The sequence below is a fragment of the Mobula birostris genome, chromosome 4, assembly GCF_030028105.1.
Source record: "Mobula birostris isolate sMobBir1 chromosome 4, sMobBir1.hap1, whole genome shotgun sequence".
NCBI lineage: Eukaryota > Metazoa > Chordata > Chondrichthyes > Myliobatiformes > Myliobatidae > Mobula > Mobula birostris.
In genome coordinates, this window is record NC_092373.1 from 180,030,454 (window position 1) to 180,043,470 (window position 13,017).

Below are 13,017 nucleotides of genomic sequence, written 5' to 3' on the forward strand. Positions count from 1 at the left end.
CAGGATCTCCCAGTGGCCACACATTTTAATTCCACATCCCATTCCCATTCTGACATGTCTATCCACGGCCTCCTCTACTGTAAAGATGAAGCCACACTCAGGCTGGAGGAACAACACCTTATATTCCGTCTGGATAGTCTCCAACCTGATGGTATGAACATTGACTTCTCTAACTTCTGCTAATGCCCCACCTCCCCCTCGTACCCCATCTGTTATTTATTTGTATACCCACATTCTTTCTCTCACTCCCCTTTTTCTTCCTCTGTCCCTCTGACTATACCCCTTGCCCATCCTCTGGGTTTCCCCCCTCCCCCTTTTCTTTCTCCCTGGGCCTCCTGTCCCATGATCCTCTCGTATCCCTTTTGCCAATCACCTGTCCAGCTCTTGGCTCCATCCCTCCCCCTTCTGTCTTCTCCTATCATTTTGGATCTCCCCCTCCCACTTTCAAATCTCTTACTAGCTCTTCCTTCAGTTAGTCCTGACGAAGGGTCTCGGCCTGAAATGCCAACTGTACCTCTTCCTAGAGATGCTGCCTGGCCTGCTACGTTCACCAGCAACTTTGATGTGTGTTGCTAGCCTTTGCACTTTCTTCTTTCACTTTGATTAGAAGCTTCCTCAGATTCTCCTCACTTTCAGCCATTAGAGTAGTATCATCTACAGATCTGAGGTTGTTAATATTTCATCCGGCAATTTTGATTCCAACATTTGAGTCCGCTAGACCAGCATTCCTCATGATGTGTTCAGCATATAGATTTAATAAGTAGGGTGACAGTATGCAGCCTTATCATACTCCTTTCCCAATCTTGAACCAATATTTGTTGTTCTTTCTTGAACTTCATACAAGTTTCTCTTAAGGAAGATTAGATGTCCAGGTATCCCCATTTCTTCAAGGATTTGCCATAGTTTTTTATGGCCCACACTGTCGAAGGTTTTAGAGTAGTCAATAAAACATAGATAAATACTTTCTGGAATTCCCTCGATTTCTCCATTATCCAGCGTAGGTAGGAATTTGCTCTCTGGTGTCTCTGGCTCTTCTAAAACCAGCTTGTACATCTAGCAATTCTCAATCCATATACTGCTGGAGTCCTGCTTGCATGATCTTTAGCGTTACCTTGCAAGCATGTGAAATTAGTGAAATTATTCAGTAACTTGAACATTCCTTTACATTTCCTTCTTGGGAAACTGATCTTTTCCAGACTAAAGGCCATTGTTGGGTTTTCCAGATTAGTTGGCAAATTACATGCAACTCTTTTATAGCATCACCTTGTCAAGTTTTAAACAATTCAACTGGAATCCTGTCACATCCTGCAGCCTTATCATTGGCAATGTTTTCTATCGCACATTCAACTTCATTTTCCAGAATGTCTGGCTCTAGATTGTTGAGGGAGTCATTGCAGGTGTCTTTGCTGTTGGGATCTTTCCTGTACAATTCCTCTGTGTATTCCTGCCATCTCTTTTTGATATCTTCTGCTTCTGTAAGGTCCTTCGCTTCTTTGTCTTTTACTATATTCATTTTTGCATGAAATGTTCCTTTGATTTGCTGGGGCAGCAGGCTGAGGGTAGCAGACACCAACAGAATCAACAAACTCATTCGTAAGGCCAGCGATGTTGTGGGGATGGAACTGGACTCTCTGACGGTGGTGTCTGAAAAGAGGATGCTGTCTAAGTTGCATGCCATCTTGGACAATGTCTCCCATCCACTACATAATGGACTGGTTGGGCACAGGAGTACATTCAGCCAGAGACTCATTCCACCGAGATGCAACACAGAGCATCATAGGAAGTCATAGGATGGCCTGTGGCTATCAAACTTTACAACTCCTCCCTTGGAGGGTCAGACACCCTGAGCCAATAGGCTGGTCCTGGACTTATATCCTGGCATAATTTACATATTACTATTTAATTATTTATAGTTTTATTACTATTTAATTATTTATGGTGCAACTGTAATGAAAACCTATTTCCCCCGGGATCAATAAAGTTTGACTATGACTATTTCTCTAATCTTGAATAGATCTCTTGTTTTCCCAATTCTGTTGGCTTCTTCAGCTTCTTTGCATTGCTCCTTTAAATAAGTTTCTTTATCTTTCCTTGCTATTGTCTTGAACTTTGCGTTCAGTTGGAGGTATTTGTTCCAATCTCTACTGGCCTTCATTTCCCTTCGCTGCTCAGTCACTTGTAGAGCCTCCGCAGAAAGCCATTTTGCTTTCCTCGTCTTCTTTTCTATGCATAGTTCTTCTGACCTTCTCTCTACCAGGCTGAATGCACGGAACCTGTTTTTCACTTCCACACCATATTCTTGAGGGATGCTATCAACATCAAACTATGCTGGTACATTGATTTTCCTGATACTCTTCAGTTTCATTCTGAATATTGCAACAAGCAGCTAATGGTCTGAGCCACAATCTGTTTCTGGTCTTGTTTTAGCTGACCGTATAGAGATCTTCCATCACTGATTGCAAAATATATAGTCAATCTGGTTTCAGTATTGACCATTTGGTGATGTCCATATATACAGCCACCTCTTAGGCTGTTGGAAGAGGGTATTTGCTATAACCAGAGAGTTAATTAGGCAAAATTCTACCAGTCAATGTCCTGCTTCATTCCGTACTCCAAGGCCAAAGTTGCCCCTTACTCCAAGTGTTCTGTGATTTCCAACTATGTCATTCCAGTCTCCAATGATAAATATAACATCCATTTTTGGTATCACATCCAGGAGGTGCTGCAGTACTTCATAAAACTGGAACTGTTCTTTAAACACTGCACATCACCAAAATCTCACCATCCTTCCCATGGAGCATGGTGGTGGCTGCATCATGCTGTGGAGATGCTACACTGCAGTAGACTCTGGAAGGTTTGTGAAGGTAGAGGGTAAAATGAATGCAGTAAAATGCAGGGAAATCCTGGAGGAAAACCTGATGCAGTCTGCAAGAGAACTATGGCTTGGGAGAAGATTTGGTTTCTAGCAGGCAGTGACCCCCAGCATAAAGCCAAAGCTACACAAGGATGGCTTAAATACAAACAAAGTTGATGTCCTGGGTGGCCAAGTCAGAGTCCAGACCTCAATCCAATTGAGAATTTCTGGCTGAACTTGAAAAGAACCGTTCACTCATGAACCCCATGCAATCTGGCAGAGCTTGAACAGATTTGTAAAGAAGAATGGGCAAAAATTGCAGTATACAGATGTGCAAACCTGATAGGGACCTATCCACACAGACTGAAGGTTGTATTTGCTGCCAAAGGTGCATTTTCTAAATACTGACTTGAAAAGGTTGGTAACTACACAATCAATTATTTTGTGTTTTATATTTGTAATTAATTTAGATCACTTTGTAGAGATCTGTTTTCACTTTGACACGAAAGAGTCTTTTTCTGCCGATCAGTGTCAAAAAAGCCAAATTATCTTCATTGTGATTCAATGTTGTAAAGCAATGAAACTATAGGCACTTGAATATATTCATTTATTTATTTATATTATGTTAAGTAAGCAGTGCAAAAAATAGAATATAAAGTAGTGAGGTAGTGTTCATGGTTGCAATGTCCATTCAGAAATCAGATGGCAGAGGGGACAGAGGGGAAATTGAATGTGTGTCTTCAAGCTTTTGTACCTCTTTCCTGATGGTAGCAATAAGAAGAGAGCATGTCCTGGGTGGTATGAGTCCTTAATGATGGACACTAGAATCATTCAAATAGAGGAGTTAGAATAGTGTAGATGCAATGCATAGAGTAGAATGCAGAGTTTTGGAGGTATATCAGAGGAATTGTTTTCAATTTAATGGTTCATGGGTTACTGATTAAGCCGACATTTATTGCCCTTCCTAATTTCCCTGAGCAAAGCTGTTTTCTAAGCCTCTACAGAGAGAAGTTTAACAGTCATTGGTCGAGTGAGGTATTGCAATTTGGAAGGGCAAACCAAGGTAGAACATACGAGGTAAATGGTTAGGCACTGAGGAGTGCAGTAGAACAGAGGGATTTGGGAATACAGATACAAAATTCCCTAAAAGTGGCGTCACAGGTTGATTAGGGTATTAGCCTTTATAAATCAAAGTATTGAGTATAAGAGTTGAAATGTTATGGTGATGTTGTATAAGGCATTGGTAAGGGTGAATTTGGAGTAATGTGTGCAGTTTTCGTCACCAAATTACAGGAAAGATATCAATAAGGTTGAAAGAGTGCAGAGAAGGTTTACAAAGATCTTGCCAGGACTTGAGAAACTGAGTTACAGAGAAAGGTTGAATAGGTTAGGACTTTATTCCCTAGAGCGTAGAAGAATGAGGGGAGATTTGATAGAGCTATATAAAATTATATAATTATGATGGGCATAGATAGAGTGAATGCAAGCAGGTTTTTTCCACTGAGGCTAGGGGAGTAAAAAAACCAGGGGACATGGGTTAAGGGTGAAGGGGGAAAAGTTTAAAGGGAACATTAGGGAGGGGCTTCTTCACACAGTGAGTGGTGGGAGTGTGGAATGAGCTGCCAGATGAAGTGGTAAATGCGGGCTCACTTTTAACATTTAAGAGAAACTTGGACAGGTACATGGATGTGAGGTGTATGGAGCGATATGGTCCAGGTGCAGGTCAGTGGGACTAGGCAGAAAAATGGTTCGGTGCAGCCAAGAAGGGCCAAAAGGCCTGTTTCTGTGCTGTTATGTTCTATGGTTTTATGATCTGGAATCACCAGGTTGGAATGGCAGATTTCCCTGAAGAACATTAGTGAAATAGATAGGTCTATATAACAATGCAGCACTTTGGTAGTAACCATTATTGGAAGTATTTTTTTATATATTCCAATTTTTGATTGACTGAATTCAAGTTACCCAGCTGCTAAGGTGAGATCCAAATTCCTGATTCTGATCAATAGTTTCAGTTTGCAAAGCAATTAATTTAATTACCAGAGGAGAGCATCCCAATTTCTACCTATCCACCCATGAAGTACTTAAGCATAACAGACAATGAAAACAGTAAGTTATTCAGTCCCTCTTTCCCACCCTGATATAGAATAAGATAATGTCCGATGCTTCCCCCTTGCCCCCGAGTGCCATCCCCATCTCCCTTGTTTCTTAAATATAGTGCCTAGAAAAATATTTCTCCCTTTCCAGAAAAAATCCTCACAGCTTTCTTGGTTAAAGAATTCCCTCAGGGTGAAGAATGTATTCTCAGCCCAGTTCTGAATGGCATTTATGTTGAGACTGCAACTCCAATTTCTAAACATCCCACTCAAGGGAAACAACAGCTCAACATCTATCCACTGGGCATGATAAATCATCAAATTGACACATTAGAGCAATTCTCAATTTGGGATAGTTAAGTCCACTGAAATCCTGCTTAGATCTGAACTGTGAAGAAAGCGCATTATTTTGCTTCCAAATGTGGATCAACATCGTTACTGGAATAAATTGTATGGACAAGCAAGTTAAATGTATAATATTGCTAATGATGGGGCAAGCTAGTAAGAGCAAGATCCTTTGGAAACCTGACTTAGAACACCAACAAATACAAACTTTAATTTCGCTTGAAGTTTGAGACTTCATCAAACCTCTGAGCCCTAATCAGTTCATAAACCAACGTGTTGTCTCCCATTGCCACATCAAGCTCAAAATGTGGCATTTTGGGCAGTGCTGTGTTCTCAGATCAGATGTTCAAGTTTATTGTCATTCAACTGTATAGATTTATACTGTCAAATGAAACAACCATTGATTATAAATAATTTGATAAATGTTATTGAGAAACAAATACAGGGCAATGGAAAGATTGCACTGAAGTGGAATTAGCTGATTAAAAGTTATTTTCTTCCTGTAAGTGTCTTTACTGATGTCATGAAAGTAAACTACTGAAAGGGAAACTGAATGTCAGTATGGGGTGGCTTTTACTTCCTGAATCTCATGTGTACGAAGATTAAAAAAAGCAGAAATTCCAACAGCACGGCTGTGCATATCTTCCAGTCAGTGGACCAAAGGACCTGCAAAGCGAAGAACAGTAAAGGAGTCTTCTGTAGAATAAATGTAGCATGCAGTCTAGAAGGGTCATCAATGATCACAACATCTTAAAAACCATGTTTCCTGTCGTTTAGAAATGTTTTTTTGGGGAGGAGATTTGATTTGACAGATTAAGAGAAAAAAAATGTCATCTCAGGCAATTTAGCTGCAATGTATGAGTTCAATCGTTAAGAAAACAACTCACATATCTAGACAGAATAATTCTGACTAGGGTTATATTGGCAAGTGCGTAAATAGGATCGTTTCTGAAATTTGGCACTAATGAGGTACCATTGCTTTTCTTGATTTATTGACAAGCAAGTATTGCCTTCCTGGTTGAAATAATTGAAGCACTGATATAATTAGATTGAGAAAACCCCTGATCTGAAGAGATCTTTGCAGCGAAAAAGATAATAATTAATTATGAGTGCCAACATTGCTGACACTTGCAGTGCAGTGGGGACTGAAGTGGGGTGGGGGAAGGGGGTGTGTATGGAAAGTGACTTTAAAGTGTTCCATATATGGGTTCAGAGGCACTTTGAACAGCTGTTAGAAAACCATCCAACAGCCAGATTAAACATTAGCTGATTACCGACAAGTAATTAACAATGTCAACCAAACACAGAAACTGAATTAATAATAATTATATCATCAACATGATGATTGCCTTGTAGAGAATCCTGGGGAAAAGGAGAGGTTAATTACTCGCTCACAGAACATCACTGAATTGACCATGGTTGTGCCTTAGGATGGTGTTAACTGCCAGCTGTATAATTAATTAACATCATAATTGCAATGCAGGCAGCATGAAAATATTGAAATATTACACCATCTCTATTCTATTACCTATCATAATCTTCTATAATTTAGAACACTGGATTGCAGGCTGCGTTCATCTTTTGTTGGGTAATATATATCAAATCTATATTGTAATTTGCCTATTTTTTTGCTCATTGTACAGTTCACCATGAAAATTGTAGAGTTGATTGAAGTAGGTTGCAGGAAAGATTCTGCTCTGTTATGCACTGAGTGCATGGGAGTAACTATAGGATTGCTCACAGAACAGGTAGGTAATTGCTAAACAGTGGTGTTTAAAGCCAGTTTTCACAAAAATTGGGATTAAATTTGGATTAAGTTGGTCCAAATTCTTCCTCCCCTTCACTGAGAAGACAAAATGTTTGACTTAACCAAGTGAAAAGAGTATCTGAATCAAATCACACAGTGACATGTGCAGCCTGTAAACAACTACAGCACAATCTGTCCATTTAGCTAACCTAACGATGAGTGGAATTGCGTCATCAGTGAAGAGGAAATCTTAGTCTCAGATTTACTTCATGGTATAATGACTAGGTTTACAAATTGCCCATACGTCTTGACAGGAGATAGAAGGGATTTTATCTAGTTTTGATCATCACAAAGACAGAAGGAACAGTCTTGGTACTAGATATCTGAAGTAAAAATTAGAAGGTACTGGGCACACAGCAGGTCAGGCAGCATCTGTGGAAAGAGAAGTTGAGTTAGTGCTTCAAGATGAAGGCCCTTAAGGCCCTGATCAGAACTGAGATTTTAAAAAATGACATGAGAATGATCACAGACCTGAAACATTAATTCTGTTACTGTTTTCCGTGTGTGTGTGTGTGTGTGTGTGTATATCTGTGTGTGGGGTGGGGGAGCTGCAGGGTCTGAAGGGGTTAGTGTGTGGCGGGGAAGATTTCATATATATCTTTGAATTGATCATTGGACTGGATTACTATAAGACTACAAGAGTATAAAACATGGAGGCAGGATTAGGTCGCTCGGCCAACTGTATCGTCTCCAACGTTTTATCTTGGCTGATTTATTTTTCCCTCTCAACTGCATTCTCCTTCCTTCTCCTCATAACCTTGACACTCTTACTAATCAAGAACCTATCAACGTCTACTTTACGTATACCCAATGACTTGGGTATATTTCATAGATTCCATAGCCAGAGGATAGATTCTAAAGAAACTCCTCCTCGTCCCTGTTCTAAAGCTTTATCATCTGGTCCCAGACTCTCCAACTACTGGAACCATCCTGTCTATGTCCATTCTATTCAGGTCTTTCAATGTTCATTAGGTTTCAATGAGACATCCCTCCTTCATCCTTCTGAACTCCAGTCATATAGGTCCAAAGCCATCAAGCACTCATCATATGTTAACCTTTTCATCTCCAGAATCATTCTCATAAAACTTCTCGGGACCCTTTCATAGTCAAAACACCCTTAGATTTGCTAACATTGCATTTGACTTCTTTACTACTGACTCAATCTGCAAGTTAACCTTCAGTGAATTGTGCACTAGAGCTCCCAAATCCCTTTGAACTTCCAATTTATGAATTCTCTCCTCATTTAGAAAATGGTATATGTTTTTATTCCAAAGTGCGGCAGCTTTGAGTGTCCTATCAACACGGGCCCCAAGATCTCTCAGATCCTCCACACTGCCAAGAGTCTTACCATTTATATAATATTCTGTCTTCAAATTGGGCCTACCAGAATGAATCAGTCCACACTTACCTGGGTTGAAATCCATCTGCCACTTCTCAGCCCAGTTCTGCATCCTATCGATGTCCTGCTGTAACCTCTGACAACCCTCCACACTATCCACAACACCCCCAACCTTTGTGTCATCAGCAAACTTACTAAGCCACCCTTCTATTTCTTTGTCCAGGTCACTTATAAAAATCACAAGGAGGAGGGGTCCCAGAACAGATCCCTGTGGAACACCACTGGTCACCGACCTCCATGCAGAATACAAACCATCTACAACCACCCTTTGTCTTCTGTTGGCAAGCCAGTTCTGGATCCACAAAGCAAGGTCTCCTTGGATCCACCCAAATGAGATTCGTTAAGTTGGCCGGACCGGGGGTTATCACCCCCTATATCAAGCAATAAGCCGAAGCGAGAGTTACACTGTGATGTGTTGAATGTTGCTCACAGCTCTCTGCAGGGTCTTGTGGTCACATGCAGAGCAGTTACCACACCAAGCCATAATGACTCTGGAAAGGATGTTTTCTATGGAGTGTTGATTAAAAATTGGTAAGGGTCGACAGAGACATACAAAATTTCTTTACCCTCCTGAGGAAGGAGAGGCACTGAAGCACTTTCCTGGCCATGATGTCTACGTGGTTGGACCAGGGCAAGTTACTGGTGATGTCCACTCTTAGGAACTTGAAACTGTCAACCCTTTCAACCTCAATACTGATGATGAAACAGGAACATGTGCACCACCCCTCTTCCTGATGTCAATGACCACCTCTTTGTTCCAAGTCTTCAAAGTTCAAAGTAAGTTTATTATCAAAGTACAAGTATGTCACCATGAACAACCCTGAAATTCATTTTCTTGCAGACATACTCAATAAATCCATAATAGAATAATAACCATAATAGAATTAATGAAAGACTGCACCAACCTGGGTGTTCTACCAGTGTGCAAAAGACAGCAAACTGTGCAAATAAAAAAGAAAGAAATAATAATCATGACAATGAAGAGTCCTTGACAGTGAGTCTGTAGGTTGTGGGAACATTTCAATGATGAAGTTGAGTAATGTTATCCCCCTTGGTTCATAACCTGATGGTTGAGAGGTATTAACTATTCCTGACCTGTTGTGTGAGTCCTGAGGCTCCTGTACCTTCTTCTGGATGGCAGCAGTGAGAAGAGAGTATGTCCGGGGGGGTGGGGTTTCCTCACGATGGATGCTGCTTTCCTGCGACAACGTTTCACGTAGATATGCTCAATGCCATTCAAGGAACATCTGCAGAAGTATCATTTACATCCAGATGAAATAAATGTTTTGAGCACGTGGCATCTTATCACAGCTGTGTTTTGCAATATTCTTTCTACTGTTCTCCTTTACTTGTTATTGAGATGAAATCCCAAGTTCAAGTTTAATTGTCATTCAACTATCACGAATACCCATGAATAGAGCCAAACAAAACAGCGTTACTCAGGGGCTAGGGTGCAAAACACAGTACCAACAGTCATACATAGCACAAGGCACAGGAAGCACTTATTCTAAATACATTTATTATCAAAGAATGTATAAATTATACAACCTTGAGATCTGTCTACTTACAGGCAACCACAAAGCAAGAAACCCAAAAGAACCCAATGTTAAAAAGTAAAAACAACACCGAAGCGCAAAGAGAAAGGAAAACAAAACACAAATCATGCAAACAATAGAAGTGTGCAGCAGCATTCTGAACCAAACTGAGCCCTTAGATCCATACCCCCAGAGAAGCCCAGAGTAGGCCTAAAGCCTCGGTCTCAGTTCATCATATTAGCGGGGTGAACCACTGCGAAGCTTGCAGACACAATGCACAGCGGCTAGAGCAGTTCACCGCCTCAGCACCACAGAGAGAGTGGTGAACATCACAGGAGAGCAAGCGAAATTGGCCCGACTCTCCGCTCCAGTCCTGAAACCCTGGCTTTCCATTCCATCTGGGCTAGCATTTAAATTGTACAAATAGCAGATCGTGCCTCACGTTAGGAAATGAGCCCCTCCATAATCGAAATGCTCCGGGCCTAGAATTCGCCGCCCAGCCCGAAGCCATTCTCGATCCCTCCAAATCGGTTTGCTGCTTACAGCGAACCAACGTCGCACCCAGTCTAGTTGGACAGGCATGGAAACTCCTCTGTCTCAACTCCTCCTCTCTGAATCACACACTCCAGTTCCATCTACATTGATTTTCAATGCATCATCACGGCGCATCCCTCTAATTCATTTTGCCTTCACTCACTTCTTCATTGCTTGCGGTGATGGTTTACCATCATTTACTTCAAAAAAAAGGGTGTTAGTAATGATGTTTTTAGTCAAGTTTCTTGCCTTTTGAACTACCAGTAAGCTGTTGCTCACCTTCAACAGTGCCATCTTCAACCAGGTGATAAGATAGTAAGTAAATGTACAGTCACACAAAGAAATATATATACCTGAGTGACATGTCTTGTAAATTGATGGTGCATGGATATTATCGGCAAGAACAAGCAGTTCTCTGCAGTCCGGAGATGAATGAATACGTGCACACATGCAATCCAACTTGTCATTCCACCGACGGAATATTGGAGGGCAGCACCAATAGAAGGGACCAGCTCTCAATGCAGCACAGATGTTGCGCTACGCTGCCTCTGGCACCTCCTCTCCTGGACTGCTGTAACAATCAAGCTCATGGCTTGAGGTTTAGTCTTCACTACACAAGGCCACACAGTTCCCCCACTGCCTGTCTTGCCAGTAAACAAGGGAAACAGACTTGCAGCATTTTACACTTTCAACATCTAACAGGGTCTTGGGATCGTAATAGAAACATCCAAGACAGTCACTCACAGTTAGACTGCACACCGCCTTCAATGCCTTCCTGTAGTGGGGAACAACACAGTCCAGACCGTCCAGCTACTCCACCATCATTGAACTTGTTGATGGGTTAGACCTACAGAAGTTAAGTTCTTAATGTCCAGCATTGTCCTACAATCATAAAAACTGCTTCTGTTGGCCACTGCATCCAAACTTGTCACTGTCTTACCTGAAGACCTTTAAAAAAAATCTTTGTAAATTATACATTTGGAATTATCTAGCACATTAATTTGATGAAAGGGTTAAAATATAAGTGACTACACCTTTCTAAAGGTCTGATTTCTGATAGCTTAGTTTTCAACAGTACACAATTAAGCAATGCTTGGTAAAATGAATAAACATTTCAGTGAGGCAAACTGTGGCTGGATATGAAAGTGATGGAGATTTTGATACAGTTTTGCTACCATCATTCATTTACCACGCAGCCCAAACAAGGCACTCTGAAGATTGTCTTCAATCTGAAGTACAATGAATATGAGCTGTCAGAAATCATAGAAACAGTTGAAGATTAAAAGGTCTCCCCTGTGGGCAATTGGAAACAATTGAACGTTATCAAGATCATTAGATGATAATGGATGAAGAGAGCCGTTTGGTCCATTTGATTCATCCATCTAGATTCTGCTGCCTTTCACTTCACTGTGCCATCAATCCTTTCACAAATGATTTCAGAGATTCTGCTTCCTCTCCTCTATCCAAAATCTATTCCCCATCTTGATCTCAAATAACATAAAAAGGAGGTTTTTACGAGGGGTGATTGATAAGTTCATAGCCTAAGGTAGAGGGAGTCAATTTTAGAAAAACTAGCACATTTATTTTTCAACATACTCCCCTCCCACATTTACACACTTAATCCAGCAGTCTTGGAGCATACGGATCCCTTCTTTGTAGAAGTCGGCGTCTTGGACCTCCAGAAAGTGGTCCACAGCAGGGGTGATTGATAGGTTCGTGGCCTAAAGTAGAAGGAGATGTAGTCTGCATGAAGGGTCTCGGCCCGAAACGTCGACTGTACCTCTTCCTAGAGTTGCTGCCTAGCCTGCTGCGTTCACCAGCAACTTTTATGTGTGTTGCTTGAAATTCCAGCATCTGCAGAATTCCTCGTGTTTGAGGAGATGAGTTATACAGCTCTCGTTACATGCACATGCAGTTCAACTCTTTGAGTGATAATGCAGAAAGTTTGAAGTTAATAACTCATCTCCTTCTACATTAGGCCACCAACTTATCAATTGCCCCTCGTATATGTGTGCCTTATTGGAACTTTTACCTCCATGCTATGTTTAATAAATTTAAATGATATTCTAAGTTGACATTTTCCATGGACTTGTACATCAGTGTTAGGTATCTACATATGACATGGTAGCATAGTGGTTAGCACAATGCTTGGCAGTACAGGTGACCCTGGTTCAATTCCCCTCTCTGCCTGTACGGAGTTTGCACATTCTCCACGTGACTGCATGGGTTCCCCCGGGTGCTCCGCTTTCCCCCCAATGTCCAAAGGTATGCCGGTTGGTAGGTTAATTGGTCATTGTAAATTGTCCCGGCATTCAGTCAGTCAGTCGGTGGGTGCCGTCCCGAATCCGGGGTTGGTGGCTATGCACCTCCATCTTCTTCGATCTTGCGACAGCACCGAGTAAGCCTCTCCTCCAGTTTGTTCTTGCTGGCAGCCTTGGCACCGCCCGCCG

General features: G+C 41.4%; 1 pseudogene; it reads right to left on the bottom strand.

The window, feature by feature from the left end:
* Positions 1 to 753: 753 nt before the first annotated feature.
* On the bottom strand, positions 754 to 2,155 carry LOC140197088 (uncharacterized; annotated as a pseudogene).
* Positions 2,156 to 13,017: the final 10,862 nt, after the last annotated feature.